Source organism: Prionailurus viverrinus, chromosome A2, assembly GCF_022837055.1.
Source record: "Prionailurus viverrinus isolate Anna chromosome A2, UM_Priviv_1.0, whole genome shotgun sequence".
Classification (NCBI taxonomy): Eukaryota; Metazoa; Chordata; class Mammalia; order Carnivora; family Felidae; genus Prionailurus; species Prionailurus viverrinus.
The window spans coordinates 24318203-24344579 of NC_062562.1; the positions used below are offsets into that span (position 1 = coordinate 24318203).

Consider the following 26377-nt stretch of genomic DNA (forward strand, 5'->3'; position numbering starts at 1 on the left):
GGTCATGATCTCTTAGTTCATGGGATCGAGCCCCGCATCAGGCTCTGTGCTCACAGTACCCAGCCTGCTTGGGATTCTCTCTCTCACTTTCTGTCCCTCCCCTGCACACACTCTCTCTCTCTCTCTCTCTCTCTCTCTCTCTCTCTCTCTCTCTCAAAATAAATAAATAAACATTAAAAAGGAAAAAGAAAGCTACAGGGCTGGGCCCCGTTCTCCTTACTTCTGCAAATCAAAATCATGGCTAGTTCTCTTTTGTCTCATGAGATTAACGGAAAAAAACCCTACAGAATTGTCACAAGCTGATTCACATGTTGTAAAAAACCCATTTGTATAATATGCCATTCTTAATGGTCAACTGGAAGAAGAAAATGTGAAGTATGCAGCTGGTAATCTTTCCAGCTTCAGGCTGGGCTGGCCCATTCATCAAATGCCGACCTGACATGTCTCCTTTATCCTCTCCACCATTCCTTGGTTCCCTGGAATTATTACTTCCCAGAGAGGAAGGCTGGCTGCTCACGGTTGTACAGATCATGCATCGACTTTAAAAAACAGTGAAATCCCAGGCTCAGAATAGCCAGAGTGCTCCAGTGGAGAGTCTCTATTTGAAGTTGAAGGGATTTTGTGTTTAAGAAAACAAGATCTCCCAGAAATGGCAGATTTTTAAACACTGAATTTGATGCAAAGATGGAAATCTGTACACATGATGAGGCTTGTTTCTTAATTTTTTTTTTTTCAGTGCTGCTCTTTTCTCTGGTAGCTGAGCACAGGTGCAGGGCAACAGAACAGACCACAGAGTACTATCAGAGGAAAATTCAGGGAAGCTGACAGGTCACATGTTTACCAACAATCAGGTCTGCTGATGGTGTGGAAAGAAGATCGTATCTTCCACCCTCAAAAATACAACCGAGTTACCTTGCGATTCAAGGATTTTTTGCTACATTTTAATTTTAGACAGTTTTTTAAGAACTGAAATTAATGAATGCTTTAAAATTACAGAGCCATGAGGTGCCTGGGTGGCTTAGTCAGTTGAGCATCTGACTCTTGATTTCAGCTCAGGTCATGATTCCAGGCTCATGAGATCAAGTCCCGTGTCAGGCTCTGCACTAATGTGCAGCCCGCTTGGGATTCTTTCTCTTTCTCCCTCTGCCCCTCTCCCCTGCTCATGCATGCTTTCTCTCTCTCTAAAATTAAAATAAAATAAAATAAAATAAAATAAAATAAAATAAAATAAAATAAAATAACATAAAATAAAAATAATAAAATTACAGAGCCCCTTTCGTACACCACAGATCCTTATTTTTCCTTTCTTGGTTGAGTATTTGGGAAGCATATACTTTGTTCCAAGAGTTGTTCTAAGCCTTGCAGGCACTGACATAGCAAGTGAAAACACAGGCTCCTGTGGAAGATTCCAGAAGGGGCACCTGACTCTCTGGGTCAGGGAGGGCTTCTCAGTGGAAGTTACAAGAAAGCTGAGACCCAAAGTTCAATCAGGCAAGGGTGAGGATGAAGGAAAGAAGATTCTAGCAGAAGGACCAGCAGGTGGAAAGGACTATGGTCAGGGAAGTCCAGTTTATTTCTAGGGAGGAAAGAAATGGTAAACGACACAGGGGGCAGGCAGGACGGGGACTTAAAAGCCACATTGAGAAATAGGCTTTCTTCTTGGGCTTTTTCTAGAGGGAACAGTAAAAGGTAGCAAAAAAGGTCAAGTAGCATAGCAACGGCCCAACTTTTGTTTTAGGAAGGTCCCTCTGGCTTTCTGTAGGGAATAAATGTGACGGGGAAGAAGGAGGCAGCTTGATCTGATTGGCAACAGGAGTGCAGGCCAAAGAGGAAATGCCCTCAGCAAAGGAAGAGGCATTGAGGCTAGAGAAAACCAGACAATTCCAGAGATGCTTAGAAGGCTGGCAATTTGAGACTCAGTGATAGATTCAGTGTGGGAAATGAGGGGAAGCAACAAGGCCATGATACCACCCAGGTTTCTGGCTTCGGCAACTGAGAGCTACTATTTGGGGGGACACAAATACCTTGAGGAGTAGTGGTTTGGTGGTGGAGGAAAGGCAGGGGCTGCACCTTAAACATGTTAAGGGTTAATTCCGGGAGAGACATTCAGATGCAGCTGACCAGGAGGCCTCACGCAGGACTCCTATGGAAATTTCCTGTGAAAGAATGAGTCCAAGGTGGGGTGGCCAAAAAGGTGAGGGTGAAACAGGAGAGTGTGGGTCACAGAGGCCATGCAGAAGGGAAAGCTGCATCAGGAATGGTCAGTCACACCACACGGCAGAGGTCAGGATGGAAAAAAAAGCCATTCGATGTGGCCGTGGCAAGACTTGCTGGCCAAGGCAGTTGGGTCATTTATTCAACGCCAACATATGACGTCTGGCTGCCAGGTCAGATGAGGGCTAAGGGAGGAAGCAAGACTGGAGTGGATCTAGGGGCAAATGGTGCTGAGGAGAGTAGAGAGGAGAGAGAGGGCTGTGAGGGGCAGGACGGAGGGGTCCTGCAATCACCAAAGGGGTTTCACTGCAGTGAGAAAGACTCGAGGTTGTCAAGCAATATTACTATCGTCATTTTTATGCAGAGGATAAAATGACTTTCCCAAGAAAGTGGAGGAACAGGAATCCAAACACATGTTTTCTGACTCTTTTCAAAACATTTAATCTTGGTAGCAATACAGGGAATTGACGGATACGAAAACAAGTACTCTGGGTTGCCTGTGCCCCAAATGACTGCAGCACAGAACTGGAGACTCTCAAGGGGGGAAAGCTGTAACACTGAACTGCAGCTCTCCCAAATCTGTGACACAGGTGGCACGATGATGGATGACAGTTGCCAACAGTAAAGGCATTCCAAATACTTACCCTTAACCCTAAAACACAAGGAAATTGAACTTCTAAAGCCACACCTCCAAAAAGACAAGTGCCATTTTTCAACTGCACTACTTGGCTTTCAAAGGGCTTCTTTTCTCGTTCTGGTTGGGTCATTTTACTCAGTTCAGAGTGAGGATTGAGGAGTCTGCAGACCAGTTGGGGCCAATGCTGAGGAGGGAGGTGTGGGGCTCGGGGGCTGAGCCAGAGTCCATGAGATGTCTCCTGGGGGTGTGTGGGAGGTGGAGCTGGATGATCCGAATTCACAACCAGCCTGTCCCAGGAAGTGGTGCCATTGAAAGACACCAAGCCACACAAAATACATAGAATTCAGGAAGAAAAAAAAAAATAGAGAGATAATAAGCGAAAGAGGAAGAGAAAGAAAAAGAAAATGACCTATGCCTGATATCTGTCTGGAAGAACACCGACTCAACATTTTTAGAAATCTCAACCTTTTTCTTTAGCTCTTTCCCCTTCATATACCAACATGGGACTAAAGGATTCTTTTCTCCCCCCTTAGTTTATTTATTTATTTTTGAGAGAGAAAGAGACAGCACAAGCATGAGCGGCGAGGGTCAGAGATGGAGAGAGAGAATCCCAAGCAGGCTCCGCACTGTCAGTGCAGAGCCCGATGCAGAACTCGAACTCATGAACTGTGAGATCATGACCTACATGGAAATCAAGAGTCAGACACTTAACAGACTGAGCCACCCAGGAGCCCCCTAAAGGTTTCTTAAGTTGTTAAATCTAATACTACAATTTCACTTTATTTATTGCTGATCAACGAACTCTTTTTTATTAATGTTTTATTACACCAGCAATTCATAAATGCACATCCTCCTTTCAGATATGGCTTGAGCCCCTCAGGCCCCTTCCCCCTGTACCTTCACCTCTGAGGAGCCCCCTTCTCTGTGAAGTATAGGTAGCTCTTTTTCCAGACCTTTCTCTGTGCATTTACACACATATATTATATAAATATATATTTCCTCATTTACTTGTATCTAGTGTTTTATAATTTTCCCAAAGTGAAGCAAATTCTGTTCTACCTTGAAAGTTTTTTTTTTTTAAATTTCATAGGACCCATCACAATTGCAGCTGACACTTTTGCTGTAATAAAACTGGAATTAAAAAAAAAAAAGAACAAAGAGACAGAAAGAGGCTTTTGGGAGCTTGGTTAGAGGCTTTGCTCTGCCTTCCAAGATCAATTGACTTGCTTCTTCATAATCTAAATAAGGTCTAAGCAATGTCATTTATTTGAAAATTTATATTAGAGCTTTTCCAAATTCCTGGCACACACTCTCTTAAAACTAACTATGGAGACCAAAGCCTGTTACATAAGCATCCAAGTCTGCAGCCATGGGTCATATTTCTTCAGTTGTCAGATCACATGACTGATAAAAAGGCCAAGATAAAGGCAATAATTAAAAAAGATTTTTTTTTCTAGAAGAAAAATGACATATGTATTTGAAAAAAAAAACAAAAAAAAAACCCAAAAAGATTCAAACTGTTCCCACTGGAACCCATTCTAAGTAGTTATTCCTCAACATTAAAACAAAAAGAAATCTGATTTTTAAAAAAGCTACACCCAGAGTGGACACTGTGGGTTGCTCTTCTAGTATCTCTCCTTCTTATGGAATCCCTGATTTCTGTGAATATTTACTGCATGCCCACTGCATAGTCTAGTCAAACTGCCCAGCATTCTTCTGGGAGCTGTTACCGAAACAGGATGAGGGTATGTCTTCATATGCCCATTACACTAAAAGGAAGGGCTTATTTTCTAGGAAAATGGAAGCACGTTGCTCTCGTAGCTACTGGCAGTCATCCTGCAACCATGAAAAGCATCAGCTTGAAGTGCAGGGAGAATCAGGGGAGATGGTGTTTGCTTTGAGTTAAGTAAGTGAGTCGGTCAACAGGGCTCCAGCCTACCTCTGCACTTGTTCTGGGAGACGGAGCACCGTTATTGTCTAAGGTTCTGTGAGTCAGGATTTCTGCTGTTTTTTACAAACTGATATACCACCAAAGGCGGTGGGAGGGGAAATCTGGTGCCCTTTTCTGACCTATAAATTACATTTGACAGGTTTCTTCTTTCTTTCAGTGTCATATAATCTGTTCGCTATATCCACATGCATTTTTATAGCTGAATACATTTCCCTAGGCTTTGAAGTGACACTTTTAATGGTTTTAAGCCTAGTGATTAAATAAATATGATTAACTGGCTGCTACCATGGAGAGTTCAAGAGAAGCAAACTCAGCTCTGAGGATATGGAGCCCCTTGCCAGCGTCTGCCAAGGTGCTAGGGGCTGGGGCGACAGTAGGGATTACAACAATTGACAGTCAGAGTCCCTGTATGTGCTTGTGGATTTACCTTCCGGTCACTGGTTATAATGGCCAAGAGGAAACAACGGGGGAGGGCAGGGCCTCCTCTGGATAGAATTAACAGGGATGTTATGAGGCATGGCCTCTACAAGGAATGGAAAGCTGAGATTGGAAGCTGAGATCAAGATGGGAACCAGATCTAGGGAAGAAGAAAGCAGGAATGAACCTGGCATATCTGAGGAGCACCAGGACATTCGGATTTACTACAAGGTGACAAAAGAGGGGGAGGTTGCAGGGAATGAGGTTGGCAGGTAGACAGGAGCCAAGGCATATCAGGCCCAGCAGCCCAGGGAAATTGAATCTGTATTTTATGCTAAGTCAGGAACTCTTCATTGTTTCTGTGCCGAGAACCTCATAGGCAGCACTGGGGCCTATGGACCACTCCTTACAAAATGTTTTTTAAATTACAATGAAACCAAACAGAAACAAAAAAAAAATCATTGGGACTATGAAAGATCATTGTTGGGGGTAAGGGGGGAGGGGGACAATGGAAGTGGTCTGTCTTGGCAGGGAGGAGTATTTTACCAATCGCATTATTTAGAGTTGCCAGCATATAGTGATAATAAAAAGCAGATAGACTTGAAGTCAACTTCTTATCGCTTTTAACTTCTTTAGCCAATGCATCACCTTATGGGCTGAAATAGGACAACTGTCCCTGTCATTCTCCTAGATCCTGTCTTGGTACACTTCTGATGAAGGAAACGCATTACTTTAAAATAGTTATCAACATATTAGAAAATTAATTTATCATATGGTAACAAATGATTTCTTTGCTTACGCTTTAAATAACAAGATCTGGGGTGCCTGGGTGGCTCAGTCAGTTAAGCATTTGATTTCAGCTCAGGTCATAATCTCACAGTTTGTGAATTTGAGCCCCGCATCAGGCTCTTGGGCTGACAGCTCAGAGCCTGGAGCCTCCTTCAGATTCTGTGTCTCCCTCTCTCTCTGCCCTTCCCTGACTCGTGCTATCTCTCTCTCTCTCATAAATAAATAAACTTAAAAAAAATTTAAATAACAAGATCTGGTGGTGGGTCTAATAACTACTGCCATTTTCAGTAATCGTGGGCATACAAGATATTTAGAGATCTATGCAGCCAGTGTAAGGTAACAAGAAAATAGCAGGGCATTCTTTTGGTCGCAAAGTCACAGGTACTGCTGTGGTTTGTTGGCTCACATTTGTAACAAAAGGATATGTAGTTTTCGGTTGGAAGTTAGTGAAAATAAAGATGTAATTTTTTTCCCAACCCAAATTTATAGATCCCATGGAAATTACCGGAGGGTTTGACCAAGGAGTATAACATGATCTGATTTAGGTTGTTTAAAAATCAGACTAATAGACAGTGGTGGGTGAGTGGGTAAGGCAAAAGAAAAAATGCACAAAGGTCATTTCCTGTTGAGCTGGCAATGGCCATGTGTAAGGGAGGGCAACACCATGGTTTGTCTTGCTAAGAAGCTGCTAAAGAACAGATCCGTCTTTATGAGCACTCCCCGGGCTTGGGATGAGAAAGGTGACACAGCAGCAATAAAACCCTGTGGCCCTCTGCTGCAGGGAGGAGAGGAGGTCACAGCCAGGAAAGGCCCCTGAGCAAGTCAGTGAAGCTCAGAGAAAAGAAACCACGTTTGCCTCTGTTTCCTGTAAGATGCGCCTGATGATAACTACTCAGCAGGCTGGTTCTGCAGGTGAAAGGAGCTGCTGTACACAGAATGATGCACCTCAGTAAGTGAGCCCTCGGTACTGGAGTAGGACCATCCCCTGCTGGTGCTTTCTGCCTGGAACCTTGATCATACACTCTGGAGGGAGTGTGGGCACAAGAGCCCATCTCACCTTGCAAAGGTCACGGGATGGCCCCAGGTGACCTATAAAACCAGGGACTGGAAGGCACTGGGGCCCAATTCTGACATCTAGGGTTGGAACAACACCAGGGTGAACTCCTCAGATACTCAAGATTTAAAACTTAGATTGCCCACATGAAAACATGGCAAAGGAAATCCTCTCCCTAGCAGGAAAGCAAGGAACCTAAAACCAGGACAGGGTTAAGCAGGAGCTCCAGACCTGGGCTTTCGTTTCTTGATGCATTTGCAGAGGGGGCTATGGGTCACCCACTTCTTGAAGGGAGCATATGCTTGTGACACCAAGGGGCTGAAAGGTGTGGCTGGCGAGGCCTAGACTTTTTGGGCCCTCAGAAGAGCCCTGCAGGGAGCGAAGAACACAGTCCACCACCACCAAGTCCTGTGCTTGGCCCAGAAGCTCCGGCCAGGCAGTACCCCCTCTCTCCCCCAAACTGAAGAATGTGCCCCAGTCAGACTTTTCCTTCTCTTTCTCTTCGGAGGGTCTTCTAAAAACTTCTACCCCAGCTTTTGCTCTTTTAGTTTTTACTCTTTCTCTCCTGAATGTCTCCAATCTAAAAAGCTGCAGCTCACTTCCCTTGGCCTATGACAGTTCTCAAGGGGCCCCCCAAACCCACACACAGTGACAGAGTGTGCTAAAAAAAATGGCCTCTGGCCAATCTGATACAGAGTCAAAAACACAGATTCTTATCCACAGCTTGAAATGGGGGAGTAAAAGGAACTATGACTCCCTGACCCTCCTTGCCCATCCACCTCTCGGGACTTTACAAGGAATTTACAGAGCATAGGAAGGGGGACTGAAATAGGGATTGGAGGCAGTCTGTCCTTCTCTAAGTGTGAGGGATACAACAGAAACCCCCAGAGTAACCGAAGCACCACCCAAGAAACCCCCTACTCCACAAATCCTCTGTGCCCACTTTGAACCCAGATCCACGGAACAGCTACTGTCAAGCCAACATCAAACCACTTTTTCAGAGGTTGGGGAAATACCCCTTCCCAAATCCTGGCTCTTGTTCCAATGTCCAAACAAAAAGCTTTTATGAGGATTATTTCACTGGGTGACATGGCTTGAAGAAAGCAGTCCCCTTGCAGCCGGAAGGTCAACAGTGCTGCTTTGTTTGAATCGGGGTCCCCTGTGGGGCTGAGGTTAAGTTGTGCCGCCCTCCGGGGATCTCTGTGGCAATGGGCATTCATTTAAAGACACACAGGATGAGGTTGCTGAGGGCAGCTGACCACGGCTGAGCAGCAAATGACACCTCCTGTCTTTCCTTTGGCCCTCTCTTTAGATTTGTCAATGAAAATGTTATTGACCTCCTCCATTGGAAAATGTTTGTGGTTGCAGCTGAGCACGTCTGTTACAACTGCTGACACAGGATTCCAAAATCATAGGACCTAAGAGTCAAATGAACCCGCTCAGCAAAAAGTCCTCTTGCTTTTTTCCACTCCATTTGGGCTGTGTTCATGGGCTGCTCCATTAGAATCTCTGCTTTCTTTCCTACTTATATGAAGGGTTTTGTTCTGTTCTTCTAATGAATCACATCTTGTGTGTTTCAAAAAGGCATCTGTTATGAACTGAATGTTTGTGTCGCCCTAAAATTCATATGTTGAAGCCTCAACCCTCATTGAAATGGTATTTGGAGGTGGGGCCTTTGGGAGGCAATTGGGTTTAGATGAGGTCATGAGGCTGGGGCCCCTACAATGGGATTAGTGTCCTTACAAGAAAGGGAAAGGAGACCGGAGCTCTCTCTTCTTGTCATCTGAGGACACAGGTAGAAGGTGAGATGGTGGCCAGGAAGAGAGCTCTCACCAGGAACCATATCTGCTGGCATTCTGATCCAGATTTCCTAGCCTCCAGGACTGTAAGAAATAAATTTCTGTTGTTTAAGTCACTCAGACTAAGGTATTTTGTTACACCAGCCTGAGCTAAGACAGCATCCTAATTAAAGAATAGTCTTAAGTTTGCCATAATGAGAAATGGAAAAGTACGCATTAGTGTCCTTAGTATGCATGCTTGTGTCTTCTTCTTCCACCATCCAAGGGGTGGAGAGAAGGACTTGAAGCAAGGTGGTCACATGAGCAAACTTAAGATACTCGTCTCCCATTATTAACCAACATCTAATGTATTTACCTTCTAATCATCTACCTGAAGAACCCATGGTACTCCAAATGTCATGGATCTGGGGAATTTAGATCTAGGATCTAGGATTTAGGAACTGGATTTAGGAACGATTTAGGAAGTGGAAAGGATGTAATCTGACTGCTTTACTTTATACATGTGGAAACTGAGGCCCAGAGAGGTGAGGCAACAGGTACAAGGTCAGATAGCTACACAATGACAGAAGTCAAAATAAAACCTGAGTCTTCTAATTTACCCTGAGAAGTGCCTGTCCCAGATGAGTCAGGAAAGATACAAACTTCTGCACATGTTCCTCAAACTCACCTGCTCCGTACGTAACCAGCTAAGTCTTACAATGAATCTTGGCTTCCTCTGAGGCATTCACCACTCAGCAACTGGAAGAATCTTCTCAAAACACACACCACCCCCTTGCTTAAACCTTCCCCTCTCTCCGCTAGTGACTCCCTACTGTTCTTAGGATAACAATCGAAATCTTGAACATGTTCTTTGGGGCTCTGCATGGTCTGGTTTCTGCCAATTGCTCTAATCTTACCATCTACCACCTATCAGATGTACTTGCCTTTAAAGCAGCATGCTCCATCCTACCACAGGACCCTTGCACATGTTGTTCCCATGTTGCAACTCTTTCACACTCCCCTTTAACCTAGTTAGCACTCTCCCTTCTTTCAGATCTCACTTCCTCAAAGAAACCTTCCTTGACCTTTCATGAATAGGTTAAGGTCCTTGATTAAATGCCCTCATAGCAACATACTACTCTCGCTTTCAAAGCTTTTATTTCCACTTGTTATTATAGTCTTGTTACTGTAATTATTAATTAATATCTTCCTCCTCCACTGGACTGTAAGCTACCAGAAACTTGCCCATCTTTGTTTACCATTTTATCCTCTTACTATCAGCACAGTGCAAACATAGAGATGCTCAATAAATATGAATATGAATAAAAGAATAAATGAGAAAAAGAACTAAAAAATACATGTAAGGTCTTCGAATACCTGAGAATCTAGAAATGTCTTCTGAGTCACTTGCATATTGGGAAACTATTTCAATGATCAATACTGCTTCACATAGACCTTTCTAGGAGAGAAGGAAATGACTTGATACCCTTCTCTCAGAAGCATGCTTTCTTCCTCAAGACCACATCACATAAAACATAGTAACATGTCAACATCTACTCAGGCAACATGAGATCTTCCATCAAATGTGAGTTCCCAAACTAAACAAAACCTCTAGTGTCCCAATGGCAATTTTGTCCCTTACTATGGTTTCTCCAGATCCCATCAATCAAGTCCTTCATTATATAACACATAGAGATAACCCTCCCTTCATACCGTCCCTGTTTTCAGACACATTCTTCATGACCATCGTCAGCAGCCGGCTCATTTCTCATTTCAGACACTCCACTTTCCCGCGGGGACAGCAAGCACATGGCAGGCCATTTTCCCGCAATCTGACAACAATTTAAATTAAATCTCAGCCTCAATTTCTGGTTGTACTGTGGAGGGAGACCGTCATCGAGGAACACGGCGAAACTTAAGACAGCCATGTGGCAGAGAACACAGTATGGCACTTCAGACACAAAAGCACAAGCAAACCCCCTTTTCTATGTGAAAGCAAATCAACATGAAATATCGACTGAAAAGGGAGACAATTTACAATTTTTCAAAGCTGAATATTTTTCAGCTAAACATAATATTCAAGTTTGTGAAAACAAAACCATGTTAAGAAGGTGTTTTCTCTCTTCTCTATGGAATTTAGTCAGTTCCTGTGGCTTTCATGATATCTGGACAGGTGGCTGGTGAGGTATGATCTGTGAGTGTGGACACATTCAAAGCACAGTCGCCTCTGTCAGCCGTGGGTGGGTCATGTGCCTTTTGAGTTATTTGCAAATAAAAACAACCCTACCTTTCTTTTAAATTGCTAGCATGATTAAACTGGGTACATCATCACGTCCATTTAGGGAGGGTCCATTCAGCACCTCTGATTTTGTCTTCCCACTGTCTTATAATCAATAAAGCCTATAATCAATAAAAGCCATTTTTAAAGTTTTTTTTAATGTTTAATTTTGAGAGAGAGAGAGACAGAGAGAGCAAGTGGGGGAGGGGCTGAGAGAGAGGGAGACGCAGAATCCAAAGCAGGCTCCAGCTCTGAACTGTCAGCACAGAGGTCGATGTGGGGCATGAACTCACCAGCCGTGAGATCATGACCTGAGCTGAAGTCGGGATGCTCACCCAACTGAGCCACCCAGGTGCCCCAATAAAAGCCATTTTAAACCACAACCTTATTTACCTTCTCCAAGTAAAACAAGCCAGACACAAGGTACAGGGAAGCTAAAGGTGGTGACCAGCATGGCAGGTACCTGGCACCACTTTCCCACTTGGGGTCTCTCCAAAGCAGCTCCCTTATTTTCTTCACGGTACTGAGAATGCTCAAGAATGCAAGGCACGCTCACATTTCAATGCAATCTCCAGAACACATTCCAGGGTGAGATACAAATAATGTACTGGTTCTCCGTGGGTTTTACATGGCTTAGAATATACTCCTTTCCATTAACGCGGCCCAACCACAGATGAGTCCAGTGACAACTCCTCACAGACTTCTCTCCTCCTCAGACCACATGGTGGGCACGAGGAACAGCGCTCTGCACTCAATAAATACCAGTCAAATGGGAAGGAATTGAGACTTCAAAAGGGGAATGTTTTTCATTTTAACAGAAAATTTCCGTTCTGACCATTATCCTGAGAGAGGTAGATGTGCAAGCACCAGCATTAACGATTCCACATCTGCACAAACCATGTGTACATTCCATATTGCTTATATCCTCTTATCTCCAGGCTCATTTATTTTATTAGCTCATAAAACCCTGGCGCTATGTTCACTTATCTTGCTTTGGATACCACGAGGCCTCTTCAGGTAGGTAGGTCTTGGTTTTTCCTTCTTGTCTTATCGCTTTTCTTCAAAATGAGAGAACGCAAAAATGTGCATACAGGAAGACAGACATTCTCAAAAGGTTGCCAAGATAAATCCAAGTCATGTTTATAGGAACCGTCCAAAGGCAGCAAGAAACATGTACAATGAAGTGACTACTCATTCAGTTATCCAGCAAACGTTAATTGGATGCACTCTGTGCCAGACATGATCCCAGATGTTAGGAATAAGGCAGAAAATGAGATAAAAATTGTATTTTAGTGTGAAGACTCACATACTAATAAATAAAAAATACATAATGTGGCATGTAATGACACATATTATGAAGAAAAAAATAAAGTTAGGTAGGAAGAGTAGGTAGTGATTGAGGGGGTGGTGGGGGGCATGAGGGACAGAAAAAGCTCATCCAAGGACATTTGGGCAGATACCTGAAGGCAGATGAGGAAGTATGCCACATAGGTATCAAAAAGAACTTTCCATAGAGAGAATCAGCTTTGCCAAGACCCCGGGGTGTGAGTGTAGAAGAAAAAGAGGGCCAGGGTGTGAGAGCATAGGAGAAGGGAGAGTGGTAGGTGATGGGGTCCAGAAGAAGCCTCATGAGCTGATACTGCTTGGCCTCTAGGGTCACTGGGAGGGTGTAGCGATGCCACTGAGTGAGGAGGGAGACAGTGTGTAACTTAGGCTTAAGAGAAACTCTCTGAGAGTAGACAACAGAGGGTCAAGGGAAGAAGCAAGGAGACCCAGTGGGAGGCTTTTGCACCCATCCAGCCACTGTAGAGACTTGGAAGCCTAATAAAGGTGGTCCTGCTGGAGGTGATAATGGTCTGGTTCTGGCTCTATTGCAAAGCAGAGCTCAAAGGGGTGCTATCAGCCAGTTACCCCTCGTTGGTGATGCTTAGATCTGAGTCAAACTCTGCAGAATGAAATTAACAGCTGAGACATTTTGTTAAATACTTCTATTAATTATTATTTACAAATAATAACTCATTTAAAATCAAACTTGTTCCCCCTAAAAAGGCACAGAACTCCCTCTTGTTTTAGGCAACACATAAACATCATCTTTATTTCCACCTTCCTGGTATTACTTATCTTTTATGAGAGTTCCTAAATTTACATTTGAAAAAAATCCACTCAACAAATCTTTCTGAGGGCTGGATACATACCAGGCACTTTCTTGGGCACCAGGATGACAGTAGTGCCTCAAATAGACAATATTTCTGTCTATGTCCCATCCCATGCTCCTGGATTATTTTACATCAGCAGTAATGAAGTGCTTACTGTGCAAAAGCCCTACTACATTATCTTTCTGAATCCTCACACAACTCAATTATCATCTATAACACAGAGGTTGGATATGCTGCCCAAGGTCACACAGCTAGGAAATGATGAGGCCAGAATTCAAAACACCAGAACCAGAACTCCACTTCTGCATGCTCCTGGATTTAAGGTACAATCCTGAATATGAGTCCCAAGAGACTTATGCTCATTCTTCCTCGTCATTTTGGGCAGGACACTTGACTTGTCTCAACTTCAATTTTCATATCTACAAAATGAAATGTATTCAACTAAATAATCTCTAAGGTCACTGCCAGGTCTAAACTTCTAGAGATCTTGCTCCGACACCCAAGGCTCCCAGAGCCAAATACACCAACAGTGAGGACACAAAGCAGAGCCCACCCACCACACAGTATAATTTCTCAAGGTCAGCTTTTGCATAAAATAAAGTGAAGCACTTCCCCAGGTGAACCTTTGCATAGACCAGCTAAAAGAAAGTAAATCAATTTCAAGGATACTCTAAGGGGGGAAAATGTTAGTAGCAGTGGAATTCACAGCAAAATTCCTTTCTTTCAGGGGCGCCTGGGTGGCTCAGTCAGTTAAGTGTGTGACTTTGGCTCAGGTCATGATCTCGTGGTTTGTGGGTTCAAGCCCCGCATCGGGCTCTGTGCTGACAGCTCAGAGCCTGAAGCCTGCTTCTAATTCTGTGTCTCCCTCTCTCTCTGCCACTCCCCTGCCTGCACTCAGTCTCTCTCTCTCAAAAATAAACAAACAGTAAACAATTAAAAATTTTTTTTCTTTCAAAACCAACAGTCTGGAATTAGTCCCTTAAAAGAAGGAGAAAACTAATAGGTGTAGCTAAAATGTGTCTCCCCTGTGCTTGGTTAACTTGTAACAAAATCTAGAGCAACCCCACTTGTCTCTTGACAAAAAGTCTTAATAAGTCTTACTTCCTGCAGTGCCCTTGTGCCTGACACAGGGCAAAGTTCAATAACTACCAGTTGATTGAATTAGTGCATGAATAACTCAATGAATGCACTAAAGAATGAACAAGTGAACTCATTAATTCCACAGTAATAAATATTTCCTTGATAGAATTTATATAGATCTGGCCAGCAAATGCTTCATTTTCCTTTGCCAAATAAAGACAAAGAAAATAGTTTAGATGTATTGATTTTAGGGTTGAGTAGAAGATTCCAATTTTGTAAATTGGTATTTTGAGGTGTATGGGGAGTAAAAGAAATCTCATTTATAGAACTATAAGAGGAAAAAGTCAGTCTGTTCAGTTAAGAACCACAAGAAAACCCTTCCGTTCCCCACAGGATTCCTAAGAAGTTAACCCCAAGCTGCACTGATGACTGAAGATAAGCCCATGGTTCAGTTTCAAATGCTTTACCATCAATACAAGCCATGAATGTTGTTTGCAGAGAAAGAACCTACTCATATGGGGTCAACTCTCTCCAAAAAATGATCAACACATAGCAGTGTTGAGTTAGACAGTAGGGTGGAGGAAGACACACAAACCACGAGGTTTCTTCTGGCCACTTCATTCTTTTGGCATTTTTCAGAAGTTACACAAGAATGTAAGTATCAATCAGGTGATGTAAAAATTTTATGCACAGTAAATGTCAAGGGAAAAAGTCAATATATCACCTTTTCTTCACAGAGAAGGAGCATCAGAAACAACTGAGAAAATAAGAAGAAAGAAAAACAGCTTCTGCTATTAAAACCTGGAATATATAACCAGATCAAAGAGGAAACTTGATGCAATTATGTAAGTCATTTGGGGAAAAACTCAATTAGCTGGGAACGGAAGCCTGGATGGAACTTCCTAACCAAGATTATTTACATAATTTTTAGGTGGACAGACCTCAGCTACATTTTAGGGAAAAAATCATACACAAAAGTGTTTATGAACAATTATTTTCTAGTGAATTCTTACCACAAATAATCTCAGTTAAAATAGAGTTACTGATAAATTGCGTAATTTTAAAGGCAGTTGAGATGTAAACTTTGCCAATGTATCAAATTTACTCTTTGAATTCACAACTACAGTTTCTTCTTCTTTCCTTCCTTCTTTCCTTCCTTCCTTCTTTCCTTCTTTCCTTCCTTCCTTCCTTCCTTCCTTTTAACCATGCATGATGCAGAAGGAATGTTTCTGTGTATGTAAGTTTAAAAGGTGGGGTGCCTGTGTGGCTCAATCAGTTAAGCATCCGACTTTGGCTCAGGTCATGATCTCACGGTTTGTGAGTTTGAGCCCCGCATGGAGTTCTGTGCTGACAGCTCGGAGCCTGGAGCCTGCTTCAGATTCTGTGTCTCCCTCTCTCTCTGCCCCTCCCCCGCTCATGCTCTATCACTCTCTCTCTTTCAAAAATAAATAAACATTAAAAAAAATTTTTTTAAGTTGCATATAGTTTTGCTTAAATGACACACACGATGGAGACAAAACAACTTTCCTCCACCATTTCTCATAGCCTATTCAAATCTGCATTTGGTGACAGTGTGGTTTTTATTTGTTTGCTTTTCTTTGGTGTCCATGAGTGGAAGCAGCACAAAATAGCACAAGAATCCAAACCACAAAAGTAGTAATTTAATATTATTCATACTACCATTAAAATAGCAAGGATCCACAGGAACTTTTTTGCATTTACCTTACTGCTTGATCTGGAGTATGACATGGTCTTTGTAACTGGAAAATATTGGACATCAAAAGTGCCCCTTAATGGAGAATCATTAAAGTAAACTATGACCTATTTGTTTTATGCAATAATAAGCAGAAGTTAAAATAATAAGACATATCCTTCACTTGCTTAATGAATAAATAAACTGTGGTACATCCATACAATGAGATATAATTCCAGTGATAAAAAAGAAGTGAGTTCTCAAGCCACAAAAAAGACATGGAGGAAGCTTAAATTCATATTACTAAGTGAAAGAAGCCAGTCTGAAAAGGCTACATACTGTATGACATTCTGGAAAAGGCAAAACTGTGGAGACAGCAAAAAAGACCAGTGGTTGCTAGGGGTTGGGGGAGAGAGGGATGGATAGGATGAGCACAGAGGATTTTCAGGGCAATGAAACTATTTTTTTAATTTTAATTTTAATTTTTAAGTTTATCTGTTCTCAAGAGAGAGAGAGAGAGAGTGAGCGTGATCAGGGAGGGACAGAGAGAGGGGGAGACACAGAATCCGAAGCAGGCTCCAGCTCTGAGCTGTCAGCACAGAGCCCAATGCGGGGCTTGAACTGATGAATGGTGAGATTATGACCTGAGTCGAAGTCGGATGCTCAACTGATGAGCCACCCAGGTGCCCCAGTGAAACTATTTTGTAAGGTACCAAAACGGTGGATATTTGTCATTATACATTTGTCAAAAGCTACAGAATGTACAACATTGAGAGAAGTCTAATGTAAACTACAGACTTCAGGTAATAATTGTGTGTCAATGTAGGTTCATTGATTACAACAAAGGTACCACTCTGGTGGAAGATGTTGATGATAATGGAGGAGGGGGCTCTGCATGTGTAGGGTCACCGGGTATAGAGAAGCTCTCTGTACCCTCTCCTCAATTTTGCTGTGAATCTAAAACTGTTCTAAATAATAAAGACTATTTTTTTAAATGTTTATTTTATTTTTGACAGAGAGAGACAGAGCATGAGCAGGGGAGGGGCAGAGGGAGAGGGGGACACAGAATCTGAAGCAGGCTCCAGGCTCTGAGCTGTCAGCACGGAGCCTGACGCAGGGCTCGAACTCATGGACCACAAGATCATGACCTAAGCCAAAGTCGGACGCTTAACCAACTGAGCCACCCAGGTGCCCCAATAAAGACTATTTAAAAGGGAAAAAAAAGCAAGTTGCAAAGTAAAATAAAAAATTACAACACTTATATCTGCAAAAATCCACCACAAGCTAATTTTTATACCTATATGTCTAAGTAGGTCTAAATACCTGGAAGGAGACTAAACTGATAGCCAGGATTATACCTGGGGAGATACGTGGACTCAGTGCATGGCCAAGGGGCTGTTAGCTCTATTGCTGTTGTTTGTGGGGTTTTTTTTTTTTTTGAGTTTATTTATGTATTTTGAGAAAGACAGCATGTGCATGTGTGAGTGGGGGAGGGGCAGAGAGAGAGGGAGAAAGAGAATCCCAAGCAGGCTCTGTGCTGTCAATGCAGAGCCTGACATGGAGCTTGATCTCACGAACCACATGATCAGGAACCACATTTCCTGAGCTGAAACCAAGAGTCAGATGCTTAACCGACTGAGCCACCCAGGTGCCCCTGATTTTTTTTTTTTAATGATGAAAATGTGTGCAGTGTTACTTGCGTAATAAAAACAAAATTGTTTTTTTTTTCTTTAAAATATTCACTTTATAGGGGTGCCTGGGTGGCTCAGTCGGTTAAGCGTCCGACTTTGGCTCAGGTCATGATCTCGTGGTTCATGGGTTCGTGACCCACATCAGGCTTGGAGCCTGGAGCCAGCTTCTGATCCTATGACTCCCTCTCTCTTTGCCCCTCCCCTGCTCATGCTCTGTCTCTCTCTGTATCTCAAAAATAAATAAATGTGAAAAAAAATTTAAATATTCACTTTATATTTTATGCTAAAGAGGTCCAAAGTAATTTAGAGATATCATGACGTTCTATCCCTAAATACTTCAGAATTCATTTCTAACAAATAAAAACATTTTTATACCCTAAAATTATTTTTTTCTAATAAAAGAAACAGCAAAGATGTACTAAAATATTAGGGTGACTCAATTAACCTATTTCAAAAAGCTAAGGTGATATCAGAGAAAAATCTAAATCTAAGTGTTGAAAATTGATTTAATGGTTATTGAAAGGTTTTCCTAAGAACATTATCATCATTATCCCAGCCCCTTATTTTTTTTTAAATTATTTTTTAAAAGTAGGCTCCATGCCCAGCACGGAGCCCAATATGGGGCTCAAACCTATGACCCTGAGATCAAAACCTGAGCTGAGATTGAGATGGACACTTAACTGACTGAGCCATCCAGGCAACCCCCCAGCCCCTTACTTTTATACAACATTTTACATTCTCTTCTGTAAAACACTAATGATTTCACATACCGACATGTCAAAATTAGTTATATTTTTTTATTTCAGTCATTTGAATTACAAAGGTAATAAAATGTAAAAGGCTATCATAACCGATGGAGCATCTTAACCAAGGACTCCTAATTTAGAATCCTCAGACCCCCAGGGAGTGCATGGATAAAATTTAGGACATCTGTGAACTTGGATGGAAAAAAATACATCGTTAGTCTCATTTTCTTCCAGTTTGAATGAAGACCGCAGATCACAGAAGCATTAGCAGACCTGTGACACTGTCATCATAGAAATCACTGTATTTTCAAACTACAAAGTGGTTGGTGTAGGTATTTCAAAATACCACTTACTCTTATCATCTCATAGAAGGTGTATTAGTTATTAGACTTGTCTGCCAGATCTTGTTACTTAAAGCTTTAAGAAGCTTATGTGTAATTCTTACCACCAATTTATAATTTAAATATTTTGCTAACTGTATTTCAATATAACTGGATTTTGTTGTAATCTTACATATTTGATTTTAGGCCCACATTGATGGTCTTCTGTGGGGAAGGGGTATTCACAGGTTTCACAAGATGTCAAAGGTTAAGAACCCTAGAATTCAATCTCTTCTTCACATAATTCCAATCTCCCAAATAACCACTACCCACAAGGCAGTGCATATTCTTCGATGTTTATTCCTCTACAGAAACAAATATACAAATTTATATTTTGTGTGCTCTGTCATTGTGTTTTACATTTATATTTTATAATATATGTACAAGTCTCTATAGAATTTGGGTATTCATGCTGTTTCCATCTTTGGGCTATTATTTTTAAAATGCTGAAATAAAACTCCTTGTATATGACTCTTCATATACTGGTATTTTAAAAAAAAAATCATGATCAGTTTGGTTTATGGGATGCTTGTCCCAACAAAAAAATATAACCATAATTTAACCTTAAATTTAACCATAAAGTCAGTTTTATATTATGAAATCAACAGAATAATAGCTAGTATTTTTGTACTTACTATGGGCTAGGTCCTAAGTGCTTTACATGAACTAACTCCTTTCAATCCTTACTACCCTAAGGGCACTGTTTTGATTTCAGTTTCCATGTGAGGAAAGTGAAGTATAGAGCAGTGTTCAGTCTCTAAGCTCCCAAAGTGTGTGATTCTGATGACAAATTCAAACAAATAGGTATTCTCAGAGCATGAGAAGTCTCATCTAACACGGGCCCCATCAGTGTCACTTTGAAGGCAGTGGTAAATGATGATTGACACTTGGTTACATCATTACCTTCTGAAGGTATCTCCTGAAGCTCCTTAGAATTTCATCTTCACAGTGCGTTTCAAGAGGGAGGTCAAAGAGTAAAGATCACACTGATGATTACAACCCACCACCTAGTCAATTCGGCCAAAGGCTAGATGGAATGTGTCCAGTGTCAATAATGAGCAAATTTGCTATTAGACATGGCAGCATCAGAACCACCTCGAACACAACATAGGGTCTCCATTATGTTAGGCCCAAGAAATTTCACAGGCAGCAACAGTAGATCATAAATCCAAAACAGAAAAAAATGCCAACAGGTTAAATATAAGCACGTGCCAGTGAAGACCAGGCTTGGTCTCCTGGGTGGTCAAAGCCTTATTACACGCTCCCATTATTCATCAAGGCCCCATGCTGGCCAGGGCAAGGCTAATCACTCTCCCCAGTTAGCAAGTTCCAGAACAGACCAAGAGAAACAAAACCACAGAAATGGTATCTTTTTAAATTATCTGGACTGTGCTGAGCAGAGATAAAGTAATCCCTGCTGCTATTCAACATTTGCTTTAACATATCCTAGCAATGAAACATCATTTAGGTTCATCGAGGCAGGAAAGTTCTTTCCCCCTTCTATATCCATATAACAGGGTAAATAATCAGAAAGCACAGGTAACAAAAATGTCATAAACCTCCAAGGTTTGCCAATAAGAGGAGCTGAATCTCCTGTACATCATCTACTACCAGAAGCCATGGAGCCTAATGATTTCACCTTCTTCCTGGCCTGGGGGCCTTGTGGGGAAGCTGTGGAATCCGACCATCCTGGGCTTGAATCTACAATAAGCTAGGACTTTGAGCAAATTGTTTATCTCTCTGAGACTCAGTTTCCTCATCTTCAAAAGGGTATGATAACACCTATGGTGACAGGGTGGTTGTGTGGATTCAGTGGATCTTATCCCATCCCCACTCATGGTTCAGCCACCTGCTCCCATGGGGAAGCCCCTTCAGCAGGGAAAGGATGCCCCCCAATACTAGCTCTACCTGTACTGGTCCCATCCCCGCCAGTCACAAGAGGGGCCTGGGCCCTGCCAGGGGCAGCAGGAGGGACTCTTCCCAAAGACGAGGTATAAGCAAATGCCCCATATAAAGTCACATACTTAGCAAGAGACCAGCAATACAGTTGAAAGAAATGGGCCAGAGAAACATGAGAACAATCCCTGTTCTGAGTTTCTGAATGAGAGTCAACTGCCCTGAACTGCATTTCTACCTCTCACTGCTAGAAGGGGTACAAACCTGCTCATGGGTTTAAAAATATTTATACTCTTTTAGCTAGGAATTTCGTATTTTATCCATTTTATCCTACTGATAAAAGATTACACAGATACTCTTAAATGCCTGTCAATGTTATTTATAATAGTAAAAAATTATAATTTACCTAAATATCCAATAAAGGATTGGCTAAAAACAACTGGTGCATTCATCTAACAAAGTACTATATAGTTATTAAAAATAATGTTCTTGGGGCGCCTGGGTGGCTTGGTCGGTTAAGCGTCTGACTTCGGCTCAGGTCATGATCTCACGGTCCGTGGGTTTGAGCCCCGCGTTGGGCTCTGTGCTGACAGCTCAGAGCCTGGAGCCTGTTTCAGATTCTGTGTCTCCCTCTCTCTCTGCCCCTCCCCTGTTCATGCTCTGTCTCTCTCTGTCTCAAAAATAAATAAACGTTAAAAAAAAATTTTTTTTTTTAAATAATGTTCTTAAGGAACATTTTAGGATGTGGTGACATGATCTCAATGTAGTAAATGAAAACTTCAGGAATAAATTAATATGTGTTATGATCCCAATTTTTAAAATTTGTGCTTATATAAACTTAAATATATATGCTACGTAGGGATACACATATTGTAGCAAGTTTATAGACAGGCAAGGCAACAATAAACATTAAACATCAGCAGAGCAAGGGGTTTGCAAGGACCTTCCACTTTTTTGTTAAGGGCATATTTCCTCAGTTGCATTGGTGGTTACATTTTATATTATCTTTGATGCCATTTTGTATGTCTGCACTATTCATAATGAAACGTTTTAAAGTGTGTGCATAAATGCCAAGAAGATAATGCATCAAAATGTAGCTACTGCCTTGAGGTGGGATTATTAATGACTTGTCTTATTCACATTGTCCAAATTTTCTACAAAGAACATGTATTCATTCCTTTTCATCTTTTACATTGTTTTTATCACTGGAAACTATTTTCATGCCTGCCCCAGAACTCATTTATTTTTTGAGAAAGGATGCTTGGTGCTAGGCGGTGCCCTCCATCAGGGGCTCACCTGGTTCTTCCACCAAGGGCCTCTCCTAGGGCATCATGAACACTGGCTCTTCACTCAGGCATCTCTCTCCCATTAGAAGTTAAACCAGAAAAGTGCTGTGGGGGAAGCAATGTCCCTGAAACCATCCCACTCGTATCCTCTGACGTGAGAGGAGATTTGTAGGCGGCTGCTAGGAGCACTCTCCACTCTGCAGTTTGTTCTCAAAAGCATAGGTTGCCTTTTTTTTTTTTTCCTTTTTTTTCTGGAATAGTTTGTGTTCCATCCTGCCAGGAAGCTGGGGGCTCAGCCACTGGCTCGGATAAAGCAGTGGGAAAAATTAGAGAACAATTATAGCGTCAACTAGCATAGGCATTCCATCACAATTCATTTTCCACCAAGTGCTGGGGGTGGAGGGTGGGAGAATAATTCTTTGGAGATACATCACCATACTTTAAGACCCTTCCAATTCCCTTTTTAAGAGGAACTCTTAAATGGGGTCTTGGCTGAGCTCCACTGGGCCCATGAAATCACACGTCAATCTTGTAAAATTTTCTTGAGTCCAGATTCCCAAAAGAGTCCATGATCCCCCAAATAATGGAAGATTCTTGTCTGAAAAAAATAAGCTTTTTTCTTAGCTTATACACTCCTATTTGGTCTGTAAGCCCAAGTTCAATAGGAGGTTAGGAGGAAAAACTCCTTTCCAGTCACCTATCAGAATTGCCATCTGAGGCTTTAAACTAAAGCAAGATGTCAGTGGGAATGTTTGGGGTTATCATCACTCAGACACCCTGAGGGACCCTATACATACTTTTTAATCAAAGGGGGAAGATTTCCTCTGTGTTAATATCTGCCTACTCTATGCCACAGATATAGTTCTTTAAAAGAACTATAGGGTATGTAGGGGCTCCTGGGTGGCTTGGTCGGTTGGGCGTCCGACTTCGGCTCAGGTCATGATCTCACGGTCCGTGAGTTCGAGCCCTGCGTCAGGCTCTGTGCTGACAGCTCAGAGCCTGGAGCCTGTTTCAGATTCTGTGTCTCCCTCTCTCTCTGCTACTCCCCTGTTCATGCTCTGTCTCTCTCTGTCTCAAAAATAAATAAACGTTTAAAAAATTTTAAATAAAATAAAATAAAAGGGGTATGTATGTTAAATTCTACACACACATTAGGGTTCACTGGTTTTTTTTTGCTTTTACAAACCAATCAAACAATAAGTAAAAACCAAGAGCTCAACGTATATGCAGCATTGAGCTGCAACGCAATGGAAATTTGACCATGATCCCCAAAGGACCCCATCCCCTCATCTAGTAACTTCTTATTGAAACTACACATCTGATGACTATCTTTCCACTTATTAAATGGAATCAAAATTGAGAGTTACTAGTATTATTTTCCCAAACCTTCACATCCTCTCCTATGAGTCATCCATCAGAACCCACCTTCTTTTTAGATACTTTCCACTACACATAGAAACAGTTTCAAGCAACTCTTCAGTAATGCTGCTGGTTAGTTAAGGGACTGCAATTACTGAGCTATTGCCATTTTATTTTTTTTTAATTTTTTTTTTCAACGTTTATTTATTTTTGGGACAGAGAGAGACAGAGCATGAACGGGGGAGGGGCAGAGAGAGAGGGAGACACAGAATCGGAAACAGGCTCCAGGCTCTGAGCCATCAGCCCAGAGCCCGATGCGGGGCTCGAACTCACGGACCGCGAGATCGTGACCTGGCTGAAGTCGGACGCTTAACCGACTGCGCCACCCAGGCGCCCCAGCTATTGCCATTTTAAAGCATCTTCGAGTGACCTGCAAAGGCCATTTATTTATTAGAACACTTAATTTATTGGACTCATCTATTTATTTAGACATTATTGCCTTTTATGGAAAATAATGTGAGTGACTGCACCTCCTACTTATTCAGTTCAAAATATGTCTGCTGAATGGCTATTAGGTAGAAGGCATGGAAAATCAGTACCACTTCTCCCAAGGCCTCATCTTGATCTGTCACACGTCTTATCATTTCCATATGACTGGGATTGTCAGTAAACCTAGAACACACCAGTTTTCATGTCTTCTAACAGCTTCTAAGAGTCTAGGAGATTTGTAGGGTCTTTCTAACTCTTACATTTATTATAATACTATGTGATAATATCTGTAGGAATCTTGTCCCAGGTTCTAGAATCTGTCTGCCAAGATTCAGGAAAAAATGACAGGCAAATTAGAAAGGAATTTGGCCATAGCATATCCCTAAGCATAAAGCTAGATTTCTATAAAAGTCTCTTTATTATAACAAAACATGTTATGAGATGATTAAAAGAGGGGGGTGTGGAGAGAAATGTCTTTTGTAGCCGCACCAAGAGAAAAGAGGTTGGATCATTCATTATATGAGACTTAAGTGACCTTCATGAGAAGACAAGGTCATTGATGCCAATCAAGACAAAAATCAAATCACAACTCATAAATAATCTTTTCATATAAGAGAGTTTAGTGGTTTTTTAATTTAAAAACTTCTAGAGACATGTTTTCCTGAAAAATAAATATAGTATAATGTAGTTGAAGAAATATGTATGATGGGGTATAATTGTAGAAACAACTAAAGTCTTACCTAAATCACTACATCTCCCTGGGCTTCTACTGTTCATTTTCAAAGCGAGAGTACAGAACTAGATGGTGGCTAAGGTTCTTTCAATTCTAAAAGTCAATGATTCTAATAATTCCCACAAAATTAAAAACATTCAAACAACAAAAACCTTACTGCTACTAAGAGTTTCATTGACTTCACCTGTCAATAATAAAACATTCAGTGAGTAAAGTAAAACCCAGAAGAACATCATCTTTTTGTCCTGTTACCATGGTATCCTAGTAAACTGGTCCAACTCCATCAATCTGATGGTCTAAAGACTGGAACAAACACCATACGGTGAAATAAAGATGTCCAAGTACATTAATTAGACACCAGCTCAGGATCATTCCATCATGGCTATTTGCATCACAGAAAACTCTGCAATAATTAGAAGTGACTGGATGGCTCAGTCAGTTAAGCGACAGACTCTGGATTTCGGCTCAGGTCATGATCTCACGGTTCATGAGATCAAGCCCCAAGTCGGGCTCTGTGCTGTCAGTTCAGAGCTTGCTTGGGATTCTCTCTCTGCCCTTCCCCTGCTTGTGCCCTCTCTCTGTCTCTCTGAAAATAAATAAATAAAAACATTTAAAAATAACTGAAGAGCATTGTTTATACTGGAAGAACATTTAACTAAATGCTGTCATACGAGAACCCAATAATCCATGTTCAACAAAGTTCCAAATATTCACAATGGTTTCAGAGGACTTGATCTCAAACTTTTTTTTTAACAAATGGGGAAACTGAGGCCCAGAGAGGAGATTCAACTTGCCCAAGGTTGCACTGCTAGTTATAGGCAGAGCCAGGATCATGACCCAGTTCTTAATTATTAGCACAGAAGCCTTCTCATCTCATAACAATGGCTTCTGTGGTTTCCACAGAGGAGAAGACCAGGGCCCAAAGCTGGATGGATCCACCATGCCCAATGACCAGACTCCAAGGAAGTACAGATGATGGATGGACACAGGGATCCCAGGAGGGCCTGAATATCCACCCCCAGCCCTTTGATAATAAGTGCATTGGAGGCCCATGTTGGCTTCCCAGTTGTGTCACTGGGGAGACAAAGAAGCCATACAAAGAAAGCTGCTGAAATTAAGCACCGAGGACACAGCCTGAAAAATTCAAGAAAGTTCTTTGCCTCTCTCATCACCAGCACTTGACTAACATGTCATCAAATATCTTTTGCAAACTTCTGCTTTTAAAGAAAAACAGAAGGCTCACATTTGGTGGGTGCCTAGTATGTCCCAGGCAGTGTGCTTGGTAGTCTCACTTTTGTTGTTTCATTTGATCCTCACAACAATCCTGTTAGGTGACGTCTTTTCATCCCTATTTTCCAGATGAGAAAACAGAGGCAAGGAAAGGTGTCACATAAATGGTAAGTGTAGAATCTGGAGTCAAACGAAGATCTGTTAAATCCAAAGTCACTCACTCTGCCAGCTGCTGGAGACTTCTCCCAGCCTTTGGGCACCGGCTGCCTGACCAACTCACTAACTTCCCTGTAAGGGAGACAAATATCTGACCATCTTCTGGAACCAGCCTCTAAAACAGCACAGTGGCATTTATCTAGACTCTACTCAGATGCACTGATTTCATACTTCATTTCATGAGAAAAATAAAAACAAAAACAAAACATGAGCAATAAACAGCTTGGCTTGGGAGTTTAAGTCGGCCACGCAGCTTTCTCCAGTCAAGTGAAATGTCAGAAAGAGTTTTCCCCAGTTCACAACT

The 26377-nt window shown here is 41.8% G+C and overlaps 1 protein-coding gene across 7 annotated transcripts in view; it reads right to left on the reverse strand.

Annotated features, from left to right (window-relative positions):
- Nucleotides 1–26377, reverse strand: part of ARHGEF3 (Rho guanine nucleotide exchange factor 3) — a 306099-nt gene that overhangs the window by 118943 nt on the left and 160779 nt on the right. The window lies entirely within an intron of this gene.